At 48.9% G+C, this 10055-nt stretch overlaps 1 long non-coding RNA gene across 1 annotated transcript in view; it reads left to right on the forward strand.

Annotated features, from left to right (window-relative positions):
• LOC112549684 overlaps positions 1–4790 on the forward strand; it is a 6766-nt gene extending 1976 nt beyond the window's left edge. Inside the window, exon 3 of the long non-coding RNA XR_003093199.1 lies at positions 2126–4790. This is a non-coding gene — a long non-coding RNA (uncharacterized LOC112549684). The remainder of the gene's footprint in view (positions 1–2125) is intronic.
• Positions 4791–10055: the final 5265 nt, after the last annotated feature.

Raw genomic sequence — 10055 nt, forward strand, 5'->3', positions numbered from 1 at the left:
GTGAAACAGCTTTTTGCTTCCGATCATCAATAATTTTGATAGTGGTTTTGCATGGATCCGTCACTGCCACCTCATTTTCATTACACCTTGATAAAAAATCCGCTACTTTATCCGGTCACTCCAGGCCTATAACTGACACAGAATTTAAAAGGCTGTAGAGACCATGACCAGCGCGTGATTCACATGCTATCATGTTTGGACTTATTTAGCCATTGTAAAGGAGCATGAACAGTGACTAATTTAAATTCTCTTCCCATTAAATAATACTGTAAGTAGTTTATTGCCCACTTTATCACTAGACACTCCCTCTCAATAGTAGAATACATTGTTTTGGTGGCATTTAATTTTTTATTAGCAAAGGCAATCAGTTGCTCCATGCCCTCTTGATCCTGACACAACACCCCTCCTACGTCAGTTTCAGGTGCATCTGTCTGCAGGATAAAATTTTAGAGAAGTCGGGCATTACAACTACCACATCATTACATAGGGCCTTTTTGATGTCCTTAAGGCTCTTTTCATTTGGGAAGTCGACTTTATCGAACCCTGGAGTTCATGAAACACATGGCTGCTCTGGTTGAGGGCAACATGTCCATTGTCCTGAACAGCCTGCCCTCAGAATTAGCAGATAACTATGATGCCTTTAAAAATGCTGTGTGTTCAAGGTTCAGGTTAGGACTGGATTATTTCTGGGAAAAAATTCTGGAATGCCATCCCACAACTGGGGAAGTCAGTGGTCGAGATTACGGCCCAGGTGTGGGACTCACTCCTTAAATGGGCAGATGGAGCCAACGCTGACACCAGAGAGAAGCCACTAAACCTTGTAGCACTGGACCAATTCTCTCACTGCTGTCCAAAGGAGATTAAAACCCTAGTCAAAGACAAGAACCCCAAACCATCCAAGAGGCCGCTGAAATTGCGGACCAACTGTTGCTAAATTGTGATGGGCTGAACCAAAAGCCTCCCTACTTTGGGAAGGAACAGAAGGGGTTCCACAAAGTGGGGAAGGGAGGGCCAGGCCCAAAATGGGAAAGAGGGCCACCTCCTGCTGAGTACAAGGCGGCCCCAGATTCGGACAAACCACCCAATTTGGAAAAGAGGGGTTGCTATAACTGCGGGGAGCCGAGCGACATCAGACCCAACAGCCCCAAACTAAGCAACAAACCCAAGCCAATCAGCCATGCAACAGCTGGTAAGCAGTGAGACCCAAGCCACTGTGAGGGGCATACCTGTTGCTACAGGATTACAAACCCAGAGGAAGTGACAACCACCCACTGGACTGAGATAATGGTAAAAGGGAGAACCCTTGTCAGGGAACGGGACACAGGGGCCAGTGTGTCATTAATCAATGCCAACCTTGTTTCACCCATGGATATAGTCCTGGGGAGGACCCTTATGGTACAAGGGGTGGGGCCTCAGTCATTCAAGGTACAAGTAACCTGTCTCCCCATCAAGTGGAGAGGCTGCAGGATGTGCATGGAACTGGGAGTGCTGGAAGAGGCTTCTGTCCCCATCTTGGTGGGGAGGCATGTTTTGGAGCTTGAATATCTGCAAAGGGAGGGATCCCACTTCATAGAGTCCTACCATGTTAAAGTGGTGACTCGTCAACAGAGCAGAAAGGCTAAGGTGAGAGGAGTGGAAAATTCCCAGGCCTGGTCACCCAATTGGCTGCAGAGGCAGAGAAGGAAAAGGAGAGGCTTCCTCTGACTGCAGCCAGCCCCCAGCCAGTGAGGAAACGTCAAAGTTGGGGTTGGGTTAAGTGACAGCCCCAGGGAGGAGCCTGGTCAGTAGGTGGCAGAGGAAACTGAGACTCTCGGGGAGAAGTTAAAGGACATCCCTCAGGGTGAAGGTGTACTCCTTACCTTAGCCAGGCAAGAGGAGTTCAAGCAGGAGGGTCTAGAGGACCCCAGCTTGGAGGAACTCCGGCAGATGGCTTAGGAGCAAGAAACAGAGTTCACCCCAGATAAGACGGAACAGGTGGTCTAGGATAAGGGACTCCTTTATCGATTGTGGGTAGCAAAGAACCATGCCGAGACCTGGGAGCCCTGTCGCCGGCTCCTAGTACCTCGTAAGTTCAACAGTTGCTTTCCATGTTTCATGATTTACCTTGTGCTGGTCACATGGGCAGGGAACAGACATGCCAGCGGCTGCAGGCGAACTTTTATTGGCCCAGAATTGCCCAGAATCTGACAGACTACTGAAGATCTTGTGAGACATACCAGAGGACCAGCAAAAGTGGGGACAAGAGAAAGGATCCCCTACAGCCCCTCCCTATCATTGATCAACCCTTCCAAAGAAGGATATTGTGGGCCTACTGAGGCATAAGACCCATAGAAGGAAGAAATACATCCTGACTCTAGTGGATTTCGCAACTTGGTACCCAGAGGCAATTGCCTTGACCTCTGCCAAGGCACCTGTAGTTGCTGAAGCCCTGACCCCAAGATCTTCTTTCAGCTGGGGTTTCCCTCTGACATCCTGACTGACAAAGGTGGGAACTTCCTGGCGGAGGTGATGAAGTGCCTGCGGGAGTGCTGTGGAGTAAAACACCTTAACATCACAGCCTACCACCCTCAGACAAATGGGCTTGTAGAAAGGTTCAATGGTATGCTAAAGGCCTATGTGGACCTAACCCCAATGACTGGGATGAGAAACTTCCGCATTTGCTCTTTGCCTACCATGAAGTACCCCAGGAGTCCACTGGGTTCTCGACATTCGAGTTGATGTCCAGAAGGGGAGTTGGGGATCCTCTCAATTTGCTGAGAGAAGAGTGGAAAGGGAAAATCTCTTCCACTAAGACCTCCATGGTAGAGTACGTGCTCAGCTTTTGTTAGAAGCTAACTGACATGACAAAGGTGGCACAAGACTCCTTGGCCCAGGCCCAGGAGAAGCAAAATGTCTGGTATGATGAAAAAGCTCGCTTATGTACCTTTGAATGAGGTGATAAGGTCATGGTTTTCCTGCCACTAAAGACAGACCAGCTGCAAGCAGCTTGGGAAGATCCCCATATCATCCTGGACAGGCTAGATGATGTGACCTATGTAGTGATCAGGAGTGGGGCAGACAAAAAGCCTAAGATAGTACACATGAACATGCTTAAACCATACTTTAATAGATGTGATTTGGTATTCTGGATTTCCTCAGTAGAAGGATCACCTGATGTACTGGGATGGATAGCCAGGAATAGAGGAACTCCACCTGCCAGATCATCTGCCCTTCCAGGACAAGGACAAACTGCTCGCAACACTCAAGGACTTTGAGACAGTGTTCTCTAACAAACCAGGTAACATGAACCTGGCAGTACACTCTATAGACACAGGCAGCGATTGCCCTATCCAATCCAGACCATATGCAGTTAATGCGAAGGTGATGCAAGAAACAAAGCAGGAAATCGTAGAGATAAGAGTTAGGTGTAATCTGGCCTTCAATGAGTTCCTAGGTCAGCCTGGTGGTACTTGTCCGGAAGCAGGATGGGTCCAGCCGGTTCTGTGTGGACTACAGGAAGCTGAATGCTGTTACCACCCCTGACGCTTACCCTTTGCCCAGGACAGCCTCTTTGCTTGGATCACCTGTGCCCAGCCAAGGTCACCTCTACTCTTGATCTGTCCAAAGGATTCTGGCAAATGGCACTGGATTCAGATACCATAGCCAAATCTGCCTTTACCACAACTGTGGGACTATATGAGTTTACAGTTTTACCTTTCGGTGTGTGCAACTCTCCCACATCTTTTCAAAGACTGATTAATAACCTGTTACAAGAATGTGAGCAGTTTGCCATGGCTTACATTGATGACATCCCCATCTTCAGTCAGGACTTTGAATTGCACCTGATTCATCTGACCACTGTGTTAGGTAGGATCAAGCAAGCTGGTCTTACCATAAAAGCCAAAAAGTGCCAGTTGGCACTATCTGAAGTGGTATATTTGGGACATTGTGTGGGGGGAGGTCAGATTGCTCCCTTGTGGGACAAGATTGAGGCTATTAGAGACTGGCCACCCCCACAAATCAAGAAGCAAGTCAGAGCCTTCCTTGGCTTGGCTGGATATTACAGGCATTTTGTCCCTGGATTTGGAGTGATGACAGCTCCCCTACATGAGATGACCAAGAAGAGCAGCCCTGATCCAGTGGTCTGGAAGCAGGGGTGCCAGGAAGCATTTGACACCCTACAGGCTGCCCTTATCAAACCACCAATTCTGAATGCACTGGTCTATGATAAACCCTTCTATGTAGCCACTGATGCCTCTGATTCAGGATTAGGAGCTGTACTCTTACAAGAGCACAGAGACATGGCACCCCACGGTTTACTTAAGCCAGAAGTTAATCCCTTGGGAGCAGAACCTGTCATCTATTGAAAAGGAGTGTTTGGCAATCAGCTGGGCACTGAACAAGCTGAGGCCCTATCTGTGGGGGCAGCAGTTCACCATTATATCGGACCATGCCCCACTTCAGTGATTGCAGACAATGGAAAACACCAATGCCAAGCTTCAACAATGGGCCTGACAGCTTCAAGACTTCAACTTCACCATCAAATACATCAAGGGAAGCCAGAATGTGATAGCAGATGCCCTGTCACAAAAGGACTCTGGGTAGTGGGTCAGATGGACTCAGGCACACCTGAGAGAGGTCTGGCATGGGAGCTCCCCAGTGTGTTTCGATGTCCTACATGTATTTGTTGTGGAAACACATGCAGCATACTTTTGGGTCAGGTCAGCAGAAGCTTTTATTCAAAAGAAACTACAGCTGTAGGGGGGATTCCAAAGTGACATGGATTTCCCAAGCACTTGGAAGGGGTCCCCCCCCAAGAGCAAAATCAGGAGGCTTATATACTTTTTAACAGTTGCTTACAACTCACGTGATCATATAGTGAAATTAGCATGAAAAGCGGCTATAATATTACTTCATTATTTCTTTGCTGTAATCAGGATGGGAACTAATGGGGGAGGCGAGGTTAGTTCACAAACCTCCTTCTTGCACCTGCAAATCAGAGTTGTACATACTTTTTGCTATCTTCAAGGCCGCGGTGAGCGAAGCAGTTGCAGAGGAGTTACAAAGAACAAACACTTTCTCTTATCTGTTCTACTATACAGAGCCAGCAATTCTCCACAAAGCGGTTATGTCATCTTATAACTAAAATAGTCAAAGTTTAAGGCATATATTTTTTCTGATTCCACAGGCAGGTATCAATATTGTTATGACTAGTCTTATGTGTTGTGTAATCTCTCTTCAGGTGTGAAAGATGACCCTTCCAAATGAAACACGCTCGTACCCATGGCTCTGTGAAGCCATGTGCCCAAGCTTTTAAAGGGGGGGGGAAGCGGGGCAGAATGCCACCTCTGTTCTGTCTCTCCTCAAAAACTGTGCTCTATAACAATTTGGTTAACATGTTAGGCCCTGCAGAGGGCAGACATCCCATCTCTTTAGGTAACCTGAGTAGGATACATTCCTGAGGGAGGGGACACCCAGGCATCACATACCTGGGTGAGGGACTTACACTCACTATTGTTCTAAGCAATGCCATCCTGACTGGGGGGGGGCTAGAGCCCCTGCCAGTCTACCCAGCAACCAGTGATGCATTTCAAATTGGTTGGCTGACAGCCAACAGGTGCTAGCCTCCATTGGACCAGGTAAATGAAGTCATAAGAACTATATAAATTAAGGACTGCCCAGGAGGAGGAGCAGGAGCCATGACGAAAACTCAGAGAGAAGAGCTGGACCATCTGAAACTTGCTCTCTCTCTTGAAACTCATGATCAATGAACTGCCTGCCTCCAGAGGGATTCTCCACCTGCCTCTGGATGATACTCATGAGTAAGCTACCTGAGATCTAACTAGATATATAGCTTGCAGTAACTCAGATGCATGATCAAAGGCTACCCAGCCACCCTGTTTGCTCTATGGGATTTCTCTGATTGCTCTCCCCTGTACCCTATTCCAAACCTACTCCTTGTAACCAATAAAGTTCTCCTTTGAACCTAGCATGGGAGACTCACTGGGAGAGGAGCTAGATTATGGCTCAGGTGTCCCCTTGGTTTGGCTGACTAAGGGAGACCACTTTTTGTGCTTCAGACTGAGGGAAGCACCCCAAGTTCTCAAAGTGGGTTGAGTACCCTCGAGGGCTACTAGGCATGTATTTCCCTGGGGATACAGTGCCAGGGTCAGGCCAGACCCTGGGTGGTGGTGGTGCTATCCCCTGGCTAACGGGTGTGCTCCAGGAAGGGGGTCAGCCAGACGCAAGGTGTCCCCAGGGAGGCACTCAGAGCCTGGAAGGTGCTCGGGTGTGGTGAGGTGGGTAGCTCAGTGCAGGAACACCCGCTACTGGACTGCCACAATGTTCCTAGAGCTATGTGGGCAATGGTCTCTCAAATGCAGAGGAAGGTGTCAATTTTGGCGACTATGTTGTCCTCAGTGGCAGAGGACAGGGACATGTAGTGCTGTGACAGGTAGCTGTCCAGCCATCAGCAGAGGTTGCATGGCAGCCCAGGCTTGACCCCTGCACCAACATAGCTCAGGGTCCTGAGCCCGGATTGTAGGTGTGCCTGAGGCACCAACAGGATGAGCAGGAGCAGGGTGTAGCAGCTCAGGCTACCCTCTTCTTTCACAAACAGATCATTGTGCATCGACTGGGGAACACACTGCAGGGGCATGCTTGGTGCACACTGGTGGCATGTGGGGGCAGCACCCTGGCACTTCTCCAGAGAGGTCCCCTGCAGGGAGGGCGGGGGTGTAGCCAGACCCACACCCCAGTTGTCTGGGAGCCCCATGCGCCCCAAGCTCAGACTCCATGGGCTGTGCATCAGTGCAGTGACTGGAGAGCGGCTGGCCTGCAGGGGCAGGGGGAACGGGATCTGTTGCTGCGCCAAGTGGGGAGGAATCAGGGTAGCCAGGCTGCCTGTAGCCAGCACACTGCATGGTGAAGGACACAGAGGATCAAGTGGGGGATAGGTAGCTCGGCCACCCGGCAGCCACCTAGGCACAGTCCTGCCCATCTGCACAGCTTGCCATGTTCTCTGGGCACCGTCACACTGCTGATCTCCAATCTGAGGCTGGGCACCACTAGGCCTCCGGTGCAGAGAATCTTATTTCTACAATGTTGCAAACTCATACAAAAGGCCTCTGTCTCTTGCCTGTTCAGGGCCAACATCTGCATGCAGGGATGAGGGAGCAGGGCCCTGTGGGAGTGCTGCCTCAGGGTTGCCTGCCAACACCCGCTGCTGAAGACATCTGGGCATACACCAGAGACTGGACCCTGCTCCAGTAGCAGGTGGCCAGCCATGGATGGCCAGTGGTGCCTCTGTAATCAGGTCTTATGCTCTGCTCCCATAACATTTAATATAAATGCATGCAGCTTTAAATCATTCCCTGAAAAACCAACCCAATTAGGGAGCAAGTCAGGGCAAGGGCTTTCAAGGCCCAGGCTTTTATTATTGTGACCACAGAAATACAGTAGGCAAATCAAGCCCACTTTATGTGTGTGTTAGCCCAGGATTAGGCTAAGGCAGGGAACCCTAATTGGGCAGGTCCTCTTACTGCATCAAGCTACCAAGGGGTTATCAAACAACCTCCCACCAGTCGTCCACAAGCTAGCAACTGCCTCCCCACCCAAAGCCCACCTCTTAAACAGAGAGAACATGAAGTAAAAAAACCCAACAAAGCAAACAGAAAACTTTATTTACAAACAAGAAAAATAAAAAAAGAAACAAAACGAAGAACAACATTTTTAAACATTCATTCAAAAGTACTATAAATAATTATGGGTCATTATACTATAACAATATAGTATAGTTATAGCATAATAGAACTAGTTATAGCGTGGTATAAGTATATAACTTCTATGCTATAACAATAACTAAACTATTACTATCACAATAAAAAGTTACTGTAGCAATTCTTAAGTACAACAATTAATAAGTTATTCTGAACTGGACAGAGAACTGTTAATTTGCATTGTGCAGATATGTGCCCAACATTGCTGCTGACTGGCATGGGAAGATGCAGGGGCTGCTGCAGGACCAGGTCTGATGACCACCAGGCATAGAATGGGGAGAAGTACACCCAATAGTACTTGGCGGTCCTGCCAGGTCTGGGTATGCCTCCTGGACTCAGCATGGTTGCTTTCACCTTGGACGCCCACGTTGCTTCCCATAGCTCAATGGACCTGTCTAACCAGGTCTCACAGCACCAGCACGTTACAGCACCAACACGTTACTTCTAGCATTGGCTGCAGCCTGCCTGGGTTGCCTTCATGTCCTTGGTGGAGGTGTTGCAATCTGAGCTGAAAAGAAACAAAATAATGAAAATTAATAAATGCAGTAATTAGACTGATTGATGGATGCTCACTGCTCTAAAAAGATGCACTCAGAGAATCCTGCGAGCAGAAGAAAAAGAAAATTGTTCAGTCCAAAATGACTGAGAATCAGTGCCTGGTCAAGGGGGGTAGCAAGCCCTGACTGGCTGTACACAAGTGTGATTCTGCTGCAAACAAGTGGCTGAAAACAAATTCCTCTCTCCCTGCTTCACCTCACAGCCCAGCCTAATCACAGCTGTCACTTCAGGTGACAGGTGACTGACTTAGGTTCCTCAGGGCTTCACATATCATGTGTGAAGGTCGAGGTCCTTGGTCTGTCCTCCTCGGAAGAATTGGCTGGTGACATGCCCGTGACCCTTCCACTTTCCTCTCCATCTGAGTGGCTGGATTGCCTAGGAGTGGCAACTGGGGTTTGCGAAGTGCCTGAAGGCAAGGACACCCCAGAGGTCTCTGTTGCTTGCTGTTCACGCTGATCCAGTACCTCCATTAGCAGCTGGAGGTACCTGTAGTGAACCACGTAACACACTGGGGTGCCCTGGCACTACACTCGTGCGACATCCCTGTGGAATTTTGCCTGCAGCGTCTTAGCCTTGACCCAGCACTATAGTGGGGTCCTGTTGTGAACCCTCTCTGACATTTTCTGGGCAACATCAAGGTAGATTTGCCAGTTGGCCCGTGGACTGCAGATGAACTGGCACACATCAGGGTCCCCCAGTACACACGCCAGGTTCTTAGTTTTGGTGAAGGTCCAACCTATGCACTACCAGACACTCACTTCTGTCACAAATCTCAGGTATCTGAGATCAATAAGGCATGCCCTGGGGAGCTGTGTGCAGTCTTGAGGTCACCTGGCCAAGGAAAGTTCCTGTAGTACCTGGGCAAAGTTTGAACATCAGACATTATCTGCAACTGTTGCATCTTTTGGCACCAGACTGAGTGGTTCTCTTGGGTCATTTTGGAGCCAGCCTAGTTTGAGCCAGGGTAGGGGGCTCTGTCTGACCCCAAAGGCACTCCATGCATCTTAGGGGCACGCTGGTTATGGATGCCATGGGACAGCGGGTACCCACTATTCATAAAGCGGCTCTGCTTTTAGATTCATGATCGGCTTCACAGAACCCCACCTGTCGGTTTTAAGTAAAAGTGACCAGAGATTGTATGATATTAAGGAAGAGGGCAGTCAGGCCACAGACACCCAAAAAGGTTGGGGTGACCTGCTCAAGGGAAGTTCACGAGCAGCCCTGACCCTGTAGTGCCTGGGCAAAGTGTGGACAGCTGACATATGGTTATGGATGCCATGGGACACCCTTCATGGCCAAAAGCTTCCCCTGCACCACAATCACAACAGTGCCTCCCTTCAAGGGAGACCCCCACCACCAACAGCAGCCACCACCCACAAGACTGAAGCCCCACAGATCACTAAAGCACTGTGTACATTGATTGAAAACACAAACTTATAAAACTAAAGCTTTAATTCAAATATAAATGAATAACAAAACCAACAAATAGTGAAAACTGAAATACTGCTGAATATTCAATTCCCGTCCCCCCATCCCACAACTAGAAAACAATAAATAAAATTAAAGATCTAAAATGCCCCCTTCAAAGTCTTTTGCCTCTCAAAAAATGGAGTGCTAGCAGAGCAGGGGCAACCCCCTTCTGCAGAGCCAAGGTGACACTCTTCACAAAGCGATGGGTGTGCTGCAGGGGAAGAAAGAAGACATGGGGGTTTGCCCCATACTCCCAAACTCACTTTTCTC

This window comes from Alligator sinensis, unplaced genomic scaffold (assembly GCF_000455745.1).
Source record: "Alligator sinensis unplaced genomic scaffold, ASM45574v1 scaffold343_1, whole genome shotgun sequence".
Lineage (NCBI taxonomy): Eukaryota > Metazoa > Chordata > Crocodylia > Alligatoridae > Alligator > Alligator sinensis.